The sequence below is a fragment of the Simochromis diagramma genome, unplaced genomic scaffold (assembly GCF_900408965.1).
Source record: "Simochromis diagramma unplaced genomic scaffold, fSimDia1.1 OVJJ01000487.1, whole genome shotgun sequence".
Lineage (NCBI taxonomy): Eukaryota > Metazoa > Chordata > Actinopteri > Cichliformes > Cichlidae > Simochromis > Simochromis diagramma.
Window position 1 is genome coordinate 2,414,348 of NW_024387305.1, and position 13,187 is coordinate 2,427,534.

Here is a 13,187-nt window from a genome sequence, read left to right on the forward strand (position 1 = left end):
AATGTAAACATCTATGTTTAGTGAACGTTGCAGTGTTGCTCTGTGGTGCAGCTACAACACTGTAGCAAAGTTTACACACTATGTCTACTTGATCCACGTCTGACTCCGCGAACCCATAATGTTTCCACACCACTGAAGTTGTTTTTTACCTCTCTTTTCAACCAACGGCAGTCACTCTCCTCTCCAAATAACTTCTGCTTAGCTTTCCGAGCTTCCCTCGGGTCCTCTTAATTGTTGTGACACGTGTTCGAAATGCAGAGAGGTGCGCTCGATTTGCCATACGGAGCAGCGCGAGAGTAAAGCACGAGGGATGGGCTAATAATCGGCTCAGTCATTTTTAATGATCGTTGAAAGCCCAGATCGTAATCGTGATTAAAATTCGATTAATTGAGCAGCCCTACTACAACATGTATGATATATCCTAACCGTTAGCAAGCAATCCATGCACAAACGCAGCGCGCCTTGCTTGGTCACTAACATCTAACAGAATTCCATAACCCCCTGCCACTTCAAAGATTTGTAGGCTAGGCTACTGCTAAACTCGCTGGTAGCACGTGTAATTAGCCTATCTTGACGCTTTCCAAAACTTGACTTGAACGTCTCCATGTGATTGTTTAGTTCACTTTTAAATAGGATATTTCTGAGGCGAATGTTCGCTTCCCTTAAAAGCAGTGGGCTAAACGCATTTGTCTTAGCTGCCAGCTAGGCTACCACAAATTCAAATTTTAACATTACATTTAACATATCCAGAGGATAGCTAACTCCTCCCTCGTTTCATTTAATAAGCATTGAACACTGGAAAGCATTTCTCTTATGACATTAGAACTAACTAGAATTGAGAATTATATTAAGCACGCATTTATTTTCGCTGCAATATTAACTTGTTATAGAGGATAGTTTAGCTACCTAAGCTAACGAATCCCATCTCTTACCGCAGATGAATACACTCCACATTAGGAAAATATTGCATGCTTCTGATAAATAATGTTATAGGCTAGTTAGTTACAATATTTCATAATGATAAAATAACATAGGTCTTGTTGTATAGTTCTTACCTGAACAACCTCCTCGATCTTGACAGCAAACTTCTGGCGGACTCCTTCATGCCCATGAGCGCGAAAAACCCGGATGTGGAAATCAACTCCAAATGAGTGTTATAGTATTGACTCTTTGAAATAACTCCGGCTACAGAGCTTTTTCAGCACCGTTAGTGTTACTGTAACTCTCAAACCAACACTTTTCAACTCGAAATTTTTAACACCAGTAATTTTAACTCACATCAACACTTCGGATTTTGCTGTGCACTTTGACTTTGACCCAGTGCAGTTTTGCCCAATTAATCTACTAGATCAGGTAAAAAATCATTGAAAATGTTAAAAGTATGCACATTTGCATACTAGAGCAGAGTTCTCTATGGTTTGATTTTAAAAAATCAGGACACACACTATCAGACTTAAACAGCAACCACCATCTTTTTTTCCAAAGCTAACACTGTTTGATAAGCTGCTGTATCTCCAGAAATTGGTGAACAGTATTTTTTTTAAAAGTAATATCTAATGCAGCATCATTCATATAAAAGATATGATTCTATTGCAACAGCAAGTATCATTTGTTCATGTTAAACTAAGAAAGGTAAAATTAAAATGCAAAATCAAATGAGATAATGTGTAACTGGAATAACACTTTAAGATTGACACTTGGCCCAGAGGTTACTTGAAATTAGATTACTTGTGTGTGTGTGTGAGAATAATCTTCTAACAGGTGTACTTAAAATTACTTATGTAGTACTTAAAGTATAATCTGTATCTCCTTTCCTGTAAGATATCCATAATTTCCAAATAAAGTACCTTACATTTACTTGCAGAGTAATTAAATGTGGGGTACCTGCAGAAAGTTGATTCTGTTCTGGACCTAGACATTCCCCAAGTCTTGAGTTAGTGAATGGCTACGTCCAGATGAACAGAATCAACTTTCTGGGCTTTTCTTACCTGGATGATTGTAAATGAAGCGATATATTTCTATAGTCTATATAATGCATCATCAAATTGCTGTATTAAAACAACATAAAATGCTGTCTACATGATAAATGTTGTCATGTCATTTTTTTGTTTTTGTTTTTGAAATCTTCCTTCCTATGGGTTTTACCTATATTCAGTTAAACAATTTTTTCTAGGTGGTTTATACTGTAAGACAAAGAAAGTTAAAGAAAAGCTCAACAAATCAGATTATCCTTTATGAGAAAGCACTGGGGGATGCTGGAAAAGAAAAAAACAAAAAGAAAAAAAACAACAACTTTTCTAACATGGAGAAACCTCTGGCAGAAACAGGACCTGGAAGTGGCAACCATCTGTTGCAACCAGGTCCTTTTGGGGGTGAGGCCATGCTTCTCAGCTGGAAAAGGGTGGCATACCCAACCCTCCCATGGTTGTTGACCATGTGGGCATTAACGTCCCTGAGCAGAGGTTGGATCACTCTTTAGCACTCCTCCCAATGACCACAAAAAGCTGGGAACAGCTGGCCACAAATGACAGTCAGGACCTAATTCCTGACACAATCCTTTCATTCACCTGGGAAAATGCCAATGTACAAGCAACTCACATGGTTCATTTTTAAATTGCATTTTAAATCTTATCATTTGCATAATGGAATTTCAGGAAAATAGGGATTGCTAACAATAGCACACTTCACTGGAGCAATTTGTTTCCTTTTTATTGTTTTTTGAATAATGCAACTGAAAGGTTCCACATAATCCCAAACAAATTGACAAGTTACACGGAATCATAAATAGTGATAAATAGGGTAGCTTTTTGCTAATGTTAGCTGTAATGATATATTCTGATTTGTTTTGGCACCAGAGGATGGGTGTAAGAATGACTCATGCAGAAGACTGGTCACTCATGTCCCCTGTGTTTTACGGGCAAGACATTTCCTGTTTTCCTGCCCTTCAGTTATGTGATGAGTAATAATGAGCTAATACTAATGAATTAGTAATGAGCTTAGCTGTTTGCAAGCTTGTCTTCTCTAGCTACTACTGCAGTGGATTGTATTCAGTCGTGCTGGATTGTTGAACTGACAACAGTTAGTGAAGCTGGCTCCCTTGTTTGTTTTGATTCTGCCTTCATCCTGTGACTTACTTACCTGTTGTGCAGAAAAAGCCTGGAGACTGGAGAGAGAGAGAGAGACAGAGATCACGCTTTCTGTGAAAGACTCTATGAAGGTGAGAAACTGTGGAATTTCCTGTCTGTTCAGAGTCTGGACTTCACTGATAGGAAACCTTTGTCTTAGCCCTTGTGAACTTTGTTCTGTAAATTAACTTGCCAGAGTCCTGTGTTTGAGTCCTACACGTTATGATGGCCGTAACAGTTCACCTGTTTCTTCAGGGAAGAGATCATTATCAGGGCCAAACTGTTTCTCAACTGCCCCTGGGAAATCCTGTTTGTGTGTATGTTTGAGAAGATGATGGATAAAAGTGTGTAAGAGTGCAGGAGGACGGATGTTAGTGGATTAGAGGAGACTGCTGCAGGGCCACAGTTTACTTTAGTAGCAGAAAAGGATCAGGATAATGAGGAGGACTCTGCTGCTACTGGCCTCTCTGGCCTTTGCTTCTCTGACTTCTGTGGCTGATGGAGCTCCGTTGTAAGTAGACTTGCTGTACTTTTACACATTTCCAGTGAGGTTGAATTAATTCACGAAAAATAAAGCTGTTTTAGTCAGTGTGATTATTGTGGATCCATGCAAAATGTTGGATTATATTTTCTTTTTGCATTTATATATTATTGCATGTATAGATTCACATTATTTAAGGGCTCATAGTTGGTATTTGAAGGTTTGTGAATGAAGAAAACATTGGACATATTAATGAAACCTTGGTCAATCTACCTTTATTGCTAACTATATTTTATTTTTATCTTGTGTAATGAGAAGCTGCAGCCAATGTAACATAAGTCAATGTAATCTGGTATTTAAAATGATGCCAAGAAGTTTACTAAACTTTGTTCAGTTTGCACAACGGCACATTACCTCAGAAAAGACAAACAAACTCCAGAGGCATAGTGAAAAGGTTAACAGACCCAGTTCTGGGTCTTAATCAAGACAATCAATTCATCACTCATTGTGTTTGAAGTACAGCACAAAGCTCGCAACCAGTCTGAATTCACCAGTAAAATGACAGGACAGATTTTTAATTTAAATAGGTCAGCTCTATGCTGTCACTGCTGCTTTTTGTCAGCAAACAGTCATATACTGGAGGGAACAGAACTTGCATAATCGCAAAGAACAAAATGAAAGAGTAACATCTGAGGTGTACTAAAGATATATTTTACATTATATAATTGGCTAGTGTAGTCATTAGTGGTATTCATAGAGCTAATTGAAAAACTTATGTCGAGACGCAATATAAAGTTTTTTTTAAAATATAATTTGATTTTCAGTTACACCATGGTAATGGCAAAACTTTGAATATACAGTACTTTGCTGTTCAATACTTACAATATCCCAAAAGATAACAGAGAGAGAGGAGAAGAAAAAAACAAACACATGTAAAATGTATGAGGGATGCTCAGTGTACCGTTAACTACGATAGTGATGTCGAAATTTGGTATCCGTTCATGATAAGGTGATCATTTTAAATGTTTCCATGAGCATTAGAAATGGCTGCCATGCCTTAAGAAATTTGGTGGTTGTACCTGCCAGTGTATATCTCATCTTTTCCAAATGCAAAAACCTCATGAGCTCTGCAAGCCACCGTTCATGTGTGGGAGGAGCTTCCTGCTTCCATCTTAAAAGTATAAGGCGCCTTGCAATATGTGAAGCAAAGGGAATAGAATTTGAACAGTATTTTGAGAGAGTGACATTTTGAGTTATCACTCAAAAGATAGCCGTTAGAACAGAAGGATCAAATTTAACATTACAGATCTCTGAAAAGGTATTAAATATAGAGACCCAAAAGTTATGAAGACTGGGGCATGTCCAAAAAGTATGAAGGAGTGAACCTGTTTCTGTTTTACATCTGTTACATAGGGGATCAACTCCCAGATAGAACTTGGTTAACTTTTCCTTGGAGATCTGTAATCAGTGAACTGGAAGAGCCCATGCCTGGCACATATGTACCCTGTAATGAAAAGATTTCCAGAGTTCATTTGTTATATCCATTCCAAGGTCTTTCTCCCACTGTAAGATTGAAGATCTAATAATATAGCATAGATTTCTTTAATTGCCCCTCTCTTATGAATGTTTATATTAATAATTTTATCCAAAGAAGGTAATTCCGGAAATGAAGGAAATCTACATTTTACAAAGAATCCATCATGGAGGGTAGGAACATATGATTTGAGCAGATAGGTGCTTTAATTGACATTGAGTGTAACCCAAACCTTTTCCTACATTGCACCAAGATTCTGAGCGAGTCATACAACAAAGGGTGTACAGTTCTAATGGGAGAACTGAACTCAACAAAGCTGATAGACATGTTTTGCCACAATTTGATGACTCAATTTGGAGCCAAGCTGGAATCTCTGTAGTAAAACTCCTCATCCAGTACAGCACATTTCATATATTTGCTGCCCAATAATAAGACTGAAAGTTTGGCAAGACTAATCCACCCATTGGCCTAGTTCTCTGCATGACATCTTTACAAATTTGTGGACTTTTGCCATTCCAAATAAATGCAGAGATACGCTTATTCATTGTTATATAATAGTTATTGGGTTAGTATCATGGGATACATTGAAATAAATAAAGGAACTTGGGTAGTATGTACATTTTGATAGATTTGGTGCGGCCAATTAATGACAGTGGTAAACTGTTCCATTTCTGAAGATTTGTCTCAGTATTCTCAAGCAGTGGGACAAAGTTTCTTAGTAAAGATCTTCATATGAGTGGGTAATCTTAACTCCCAGATAGGTCACATACTCTGATTATCTTTAAATTGAAAATTCATAAACGAAATCTTCCTGGCTATAGAGCTGACACAGAGAAGTTCACTTATCATCTCTTATGTTAGCGGGTCGGTTTTGACCCGTGAATTAAATCAGCTATAAAATACACTAAAAACAATAAGTTATCATCCAGTTTGTTTCTCATCTCTTGGTTACCTTGTTAGGCTTCCTTATCCATGAAAATGTTGGTTTTAATACTTTTGGTGTGGGCCTCTGGGTCTTTTTTTGTCACTATACCCCTCGATTTCAATTAAAAAAAAATTGTAAAATTAACCTCAAGAGAATCATATTAATAAATAAAAGGTTTTTGTGTTACCTGACTATTACTGAGGGGTATAGGACACATCTCTTAAATAAATATGTTTTATTGATTTTTTTCATTTTAAGATTAATAACTAAAATTACATCTATGGTGTTATGGGTCAATTTCGACCCATATATCTTTACATCAAGAAAAGGCAAAAAATGGTTTTTTTTCAGCAGTAGACCTTTAATATAAACTGAAAAAAAGAAAAAGTCCACTCCTCCTTTGTTTTGGTTATAGTCGTGGGTAATTGTGGGCTTTTCATCACTTCCCAATGATACAGCTTCACCTTTGTGAAGTTTCCTTTGTGAAGTTCTTGTCCGAGGTCATATCTGGTAAAAAATAAAATAAAATAAAATATCACAGCTGATATTGTGACCCTGCAGTCCAGTGGTCATATCGAGGACCACACATTTTCATTGTTTCTTCTCAGGGGTGCCACTCGCAGCTTTGACTTTGAAAATCTGTACATTCCAGGCATAGTTGGTTTTTGCATCACAGGCTTCCCAGATTTTTCTGCCGTATTTCCCTGGCTTACTGGGTATGTATTGCCGGAAGAGGCATTTTCCTCGAAAAGTGGACAAGACGTTCATCCACTGTCACCTCTGGCCCTGGGATGAACATCAGCGGAAGAAGCTGCACCCATCTCTCCCAGACATCCCTGATGGGAGCAAGCCTGTCAGACCTCGGTCTGGTCTCTCTGTTGTCAAATCTGAGGACTCTTGAATCAAAATGATATCAAATGTGTGAAGTGCCCAGAAAATATTTCTGCCTGTTGATGCGTCCCATACACCATCAGTGGCCTCATCGCAGCATCTGTACACTCCAGCAAGAAGAAGAACACCAATGAAAGCATCCAGGTATTCCTCATCAATATCTTTCCACATGTCGCCATGGACTTTTTTTCCTTCAAGGTTTTTCATAGTAATGATGATTCTTTTTAGTGACAATGGCATAAATAGCTCAAAACATCTCTTGATGTCACTGACTTTGATCAGAGCAAACCTTGTGATTCCAGGGGTCATTTTGATGACATTTGCGGCAGCTGCCCTGCTATGTACATCATGAGGTACTGAGCTCCAAAAGATATTTGTCACGGTTCTGGGTCCAATGGACCCAGTATTTTGAGGTTATTGTGTTTTGATTTAAGTTTGCATCAGGGATTGTGTTCTTGTTCTCTTGTCGTGTTATGGTAATGTTTATGATGATGATTATGATGTTTATTATTAGAGTTCCATGTTTCTGTTTATCTGGGTTTAAGATGCAGGTTTAGTTTCATACGTTATTTCCTGTCTGTCTCTCGATGTCGAGCCTGCGTGTGATGCTTTATTGTGAAGGTCTGTGTCATATGTGAGTGTGCTCAGTTTACGTTTCCCCTGTTCCGTCAGCTCAGATTCCTCCCAGCTGTGTTGCCCTCCTGTGTCTCATCCCCTGATTACTGGTGTGTGTATTTAAGCCCTGTGTGTTCTCCTGCCTGTTGCCGGTTCGTCTGTATAACTCCGTGTCAGTCTGTTACCCTGTTCCTTAGTCTGCGTCTCTGCTCTCCGTTTTGTGGACTTCAGGTTTGCTCTTTAGTTTCTCCCAGTTTAGGTTTATCATTACTCATGCTTCATTGCCTGTTTTTGCCACTGCCACCGTGTTAATAAACTTCACTCATATCGTCAGTTTGCTGCATTTTGGGTCCTCCTTTTCCTCCACTCCACACGGCTCACTCCGCCAGCCGTGACAGTACGAACCGGCCAGACATGGACCCAGCGGCATCCGCACCTCCCGAGGAGCTTCGGGAGGGACTAACTGACTCTGTTTCCCGGTTGGTCAATCTGTGGCTCGAGCATGAGGGGGAAGAGTGTCTCCGCGCTGTAGAAGCCAGGCTACAGCAGCTCATCTCTGCTCACTCCTGGCTGCTGGGCTCTCTTCACCCGCTCGTACAGGACTTCATACTCAACGAACTGCACCTTCACCCACCAGCCGCTACCGCTTCCCAACTCAGCCCGGCGGCGAAGATTTTGCCCGGCCCGCCGGAGGTTTCGCCCGGCCCGCCGGAGGTCTCGCCCGGCCCGCCGGAGGTTTCGCCCGGCCCGCCGGAGACCTTGCCCGGGAGGAAGCGACGATCGCGCCGTCGGCGCATCACCCCACAGCCGAAGACTAGGACCTCGGAACTGCCGGCTGTGGTGAGTGAAAAGGACCCTTTTTGTGTTTTGGACTGTCTGTCTGTTTATTCCGGGGCTGTGTTTTTTGAGTCGGCTGTCCTGCCGGTAGCTCAGTTAGCTGCCCAGCAGCCACTAGCTCAGTTAGCCGCTCAGCCATCATCTTCACCCACTCCTCCTGTACGACAAATTAAGTCCATCCAACCTGAAAAGAACTATTTTTCACCTGTTCATGTCAAGCAGAGAGACACACCACATAACGCAGTAATCAGTCCCCAACAGCTGGCCAGTACAGAGACAGTGACGCACTCCAGGGCCTCCCCAGAGGCTGGGCTCCAGCCCTCAGCCGACTCTGGACCCCTGGAGGTTAAGAAGCCAGCTGAGGACTGCATCCGGCTGTCGCTGCCTGAGCTGAGTCACTGCTCTGTGCAGCCGCAGTCCGCTTTGTGTTCGCCAGAGGCCCGTGCGCCTGCTGGTTCTGACCCGTACCTGCCAGAGGCCCGTGCGCCTGCTGGTTCTGACCCGTACCTGCCAGAGGCCCGTGCGCCTGCTGGCCCCGAGACTGTTTTCGCTGGGGGGCCCGAGGAGCCCGCCCAGCGTCCTGCCTCGTCAGCTGGTGGGCCCGAGGAACCCAGCCAGCCTCAAGTCTCGTCTGCTGGGGGTTCAGGAGGACCCCTCCAGCAGCACCTCGTCTCCGCTGGCGGCTCAGGTCAGCCCGGCCAGCACCTCCTCGTCTCCGCTGGAGGGCCCGAGGAGCCCGTTCAGCTTCCTTCCACGTCTGCTGTACAGGCTGAGAAGCAGCCTGCTAGGAATGGCGTGAGCTTTCTCTCCGCCTCAGACTGCCTTCTGCTTCAGCCGTCTCTTCCGGCTGGGGGGCCCGAGGAGCCCGTTCAGCTTCCTTCCACGTCTGCTGTACAGGCTGAGAAGCAGCCTGCTAGGAATGGCGTGAGCTTTCTCTCCGCCTCAGACTGCCTTCTGCTTCAGCCGTCTCTTCCAGCTGGAGGGTCCGAGGGGCCCGTTCAGCCACCCGTCTCCGCTGGAGGGCCCGAGGAGCCCACCCAGCACCACGCCTCGTTAGCTGACGGTCCCGGAGGACCCAGCCAGCACATCTCTACATCATCACCTGCTGCATTCACGCCACCGCCTGCAGCATTCACGCCACCGCCTGCAGCATTCACGCCACCGCCTGCAGCATTCACGCCACCGCCTGCTGCGTCGCTGCCGTCAGGTTCCGCAGCCGTCCCGCTGCCGTCAGGTTCCGCAGCCGTCCCGCTGCCGTCAGGTTCCGCAGCCGTCCCGCTGCCGTCAGGTTCCGCAGCCGTCCCGGCTTCATCCGACTCTACATCCTCGCCTGGTCCGGCCTCATCCGACTCTACATCCTCGCCTGGTCCGGCCTCGCCTGGTCCGGCCTCGCCTGGTCCTGCTCGACCTGTTCCGCCTAGCCTCTGCCGGCCATTTTCCAGGCCTATAAGGTGGCATCATGGCCTTCGGGGACGGCCTCCGGAAAGGGTTTGTTGCCGCCGCTGGCATCGCGGCCGCCCTCCGGACCTGCTCAGCGGCTGCCACTGCCTTCCAAGTGGTCGGCCTCCGGAACTGCATTCGCGCCGCCGTTGCCGTCCGCACGGTCGGCCCCCGGACCTGCTTCCTCGTCGCCGCCGTTGCCGTGTGCACGGTCGGCTTCCTGAACAGTTTGCCCGCCGTTGCCGTGTGCACGGTCGGCTTCCTGAACAGTTTGCCCGTCGCCGCCGTTGCCGTGTGCACGGTCGGTCCCCTGACCTGTTTCGGCTCTTGTGTTGTCAGCCCCCGGACTTTACTGTATTACGGGCTGGTGAGCTGTCGTGTTTTGGTTCTGGACTCTCGTGCTCCTGGTTTTTTGTGTTTCGGGCCCTCCTTCCTGGGCCCCCTCCGCCCGCCCTGGCTTGGTGCTTCCTGCTTTTTTGTTTTGTTTGGGGCTGTCGGGAGCCAGCCCTTAGAGGGGGGGTACTGTCACGGTTCTGGGTCCGTTGGACCCAGTATTTTGAGGTTATTGTGTTTTGATTTAAGTTTGCATCAGGGATTGTGTTCTTGTTCTCTTGTCGTGTTATGGTAATGTTTATGATGATGATTATGATGTTTATTATTAGAGTTCCATGTTTCTGTTTATCTGGGTTTAAGATGCAGGTTTAGTTTCATATGTTATTTCCTGTCTGTCTCTCGATGTCGAGCCTGCGTGTGATGCTTTATTGTGAAGGTCTGTGTCATATGTGAGTGTGCTCAGTTTACGTTTCCCCTGTTCCGTCAGCTCAGATTCCTCCCAGCTGTGTTGCCCTCCTGTGTCTCATCCCCTGATTACTGGTGTGTGTATTTAAGCCCTGTGTGTTCTCCTGCCTGTTGCCGGTTCGTCTGTATAACTCCGTGTCAGTCTGTTACCCTGTTCCTTAGTCTGCGTCTCTGCTCTCCGTTTTGTGGACTTCAGGTTTGCTCTTTAGTTTCTCCCAGTTTAGGTTTATCATTACTCATGCTTCATTGCCTGTTTTTGCCACTGCCACCGTGTTAATAAACTTCACTCATATCGTCAGTTTGCTGCATTTTGGGTCCTCCTTTTCCTCCACTCCACACGGCTCACTCCGCCAGCCGTGACAATATTACCATTTTTGGACTTGAATCTTTCAGCAGGAGTAGCTTCAGGACCAGCGACCTCCACCTCTGATCAGATGTGTCCGTGTCTTCTGGATGATAGTCCACATTGTCTTCCTCCTTAGAAACCTGCCCATCTGAATCGCTATGCTGCTCTGTGTCCTCTCCTTCAAAAATATGATCCAGAACTTGGCTCACTGTGAATCTTCTTCTCATTTTCGTATGCTGCAAATTGTAAATGTGCACTCTGGAAGTCAAATGGCCACTCAAATGAGTGAATTCACCTCACATGTCTTGACATGCCCGTCTTTATTTTGTTTTGTTTTTGTGCAGGTATACTGCAAAAAACATGCAAAATAAGAATCCCCTAAAGCTCATATGATTAGGAGAGGAGCTTGTTGTCAGTGTTTTAGCTGACAGTGCACTTATGATTTCAGTTTTGGCTTTAATTATTGCTTTATACTCATAATTTTATACCTGGGTCGAAACTGACCCTAACAACACAAAGGTCATAATTTCAACTAGGGCATTTTATAATTTAGTGAAAAGATTTTTTTTTTGTTTTATTTTGTAAAAATAGAGGTTCCAGACAAAGTCAAAAAGCCTTGATACAATAAACAAATGTTTGTGATTTTTTTTTTTTATGCATTCGAAATTTAAAATGGGTTGGTGCCGACCCTAACACGAGAGGAAGGTTAAGGTTCACACTCCCTTGCTACCTCCCAGAGTCCTCGAAGAGACAAAAGACTCTTCCTGTGGAGTTGTCTGCTTCCCCCAACTTCCTTACTACACCCCCACCATTTGTCTTAACGTATGAGTGTCAGACATGTTAAAATCCAGTGGCACCAAGGCATTATACAATAACATAATGTGATTAATACATAAGTAAAAGAAATTCCTATACAATCCCACCCTTTGATTCTTAAATCAAGAATCACATTAATACCAGAATTTCTTTCCTGACATTCTGTATATCACATCAACATTATTGTACACTTAAAGGAGTTTCACACTGTGTATTCTCACTTCACTGTTCTCCCACCACCCTTTGTTCATCTTTAATCTTCCCACAATCTAAGCTCTCACATGCAAATGGAAACAACAATGATACAGAGGAAAAGCCTTCTCCAGAGTGTCAAAGTACTTTGCATGGCAAAGTGAAACAGCATTAGGTGGTCATTCTCAGTCACGGTCATGGCTCCTGGTGTCTGTGCCATTTACAGAGTCATAATTCCAACGCTGGTCTCCCTCTGCGCTGTCACCTTTGGAGCTTGGCACGCTCTCTTCATCCCTCGATTTCTGTTCCAACGCAGCTGTAGATTTAAGGCAGAGCACGTCGTACACCTTAGTTGTCTTCCTCAGCGTCAACGTCGAAATCTCTTTCATTTTATTTAAGATTTTGTTGTTCAAAATCTCCTCGTGACAATTCCTTGGAAGCCCAGTGGTGCAGCCCACTGTCGTTTGTCTGCTGTCCTGGAGATGGTTCCTGCTTCTCAATGGTCCTCTTGAAGCCCTCTCTCCCAGTAATGGTCTGCATCTGCACCTCAGTCTCTCCTTCCATATCCTTCATGTCACGATCTCTGCAATTTAAAAATGAAAGCTTCCCCGGAAAAACCCTCTTCTGCGCTCTGTCAGCTTATCACAATTAGACATGCACAATAAAGTTGTGCATTGTCTTTTAAAAATTCCAGGGATTCTCCCCTGGAGTAGTTTCACTCCAGGCCCTGTCTTAAGAAAAAAACATTAGCCAGCGGTGTGTCCCAGAGGTGGGACCAAGTCATTGTTTTGCAAGTCTCAAGTAAGTCTCAAGTCTTTATCCTCAAGTCTCAAGTCAAGTCTCAAGTTATATCAGGCAAGTCAGAGTCGAGTCTCAAGTCACTGGTGTAAAAGTCCAAGTAAAGTCACAAGTCTGAAATTTTGAATTTCAAGTCCTTTCGAGTCATTAAAAAAAAAACGAAAAAAAGCATGTTGCAGTTATATGCTAAATGTAAATATTAGACCATGTAATTTTTAAATCTGTGTTTTTCTCAACACATGACAAAATAGTGAACTTAGAAAATATACACAAATTGTGAAATTGCACCTCTTTAAAATGCAGCTCAATTAAACCTAGCTCCAAGAATAATTTTCACCGACAGTTCTGAGATAAGCTGCATGTTATTCTTGGATGCGGTTGTAGGACCG

General features: G+C 43.7%; 1 protein-coding gene across 2 annotated transcripts in view; it reads right to left on the bottom strand.

Annotated features, from left to right (window-relative positions):
* Positions 1–1,414, bottom strand: part of LOC120717053 (complement C3-like) — a 32,758-nt gene extending 31,344 nt beyond the window's left edge. Inside the window, exon 1 of one of the 2 annotated variants that reach the window (XM_040004864.1) lies at positions 1,301–1,414. The gene's annotated coding sequence lies outside the window, so the exon portion shown is untranslated. The remainder of the gene's footprint in view (positions 1–1,300) is intronic. The other variant, XM_040004863.1, reaches the window with a different exon arrangement.
* Between the last annotated feature and the right edge of the window lie 11,773 nt (positions 1,415–13,187).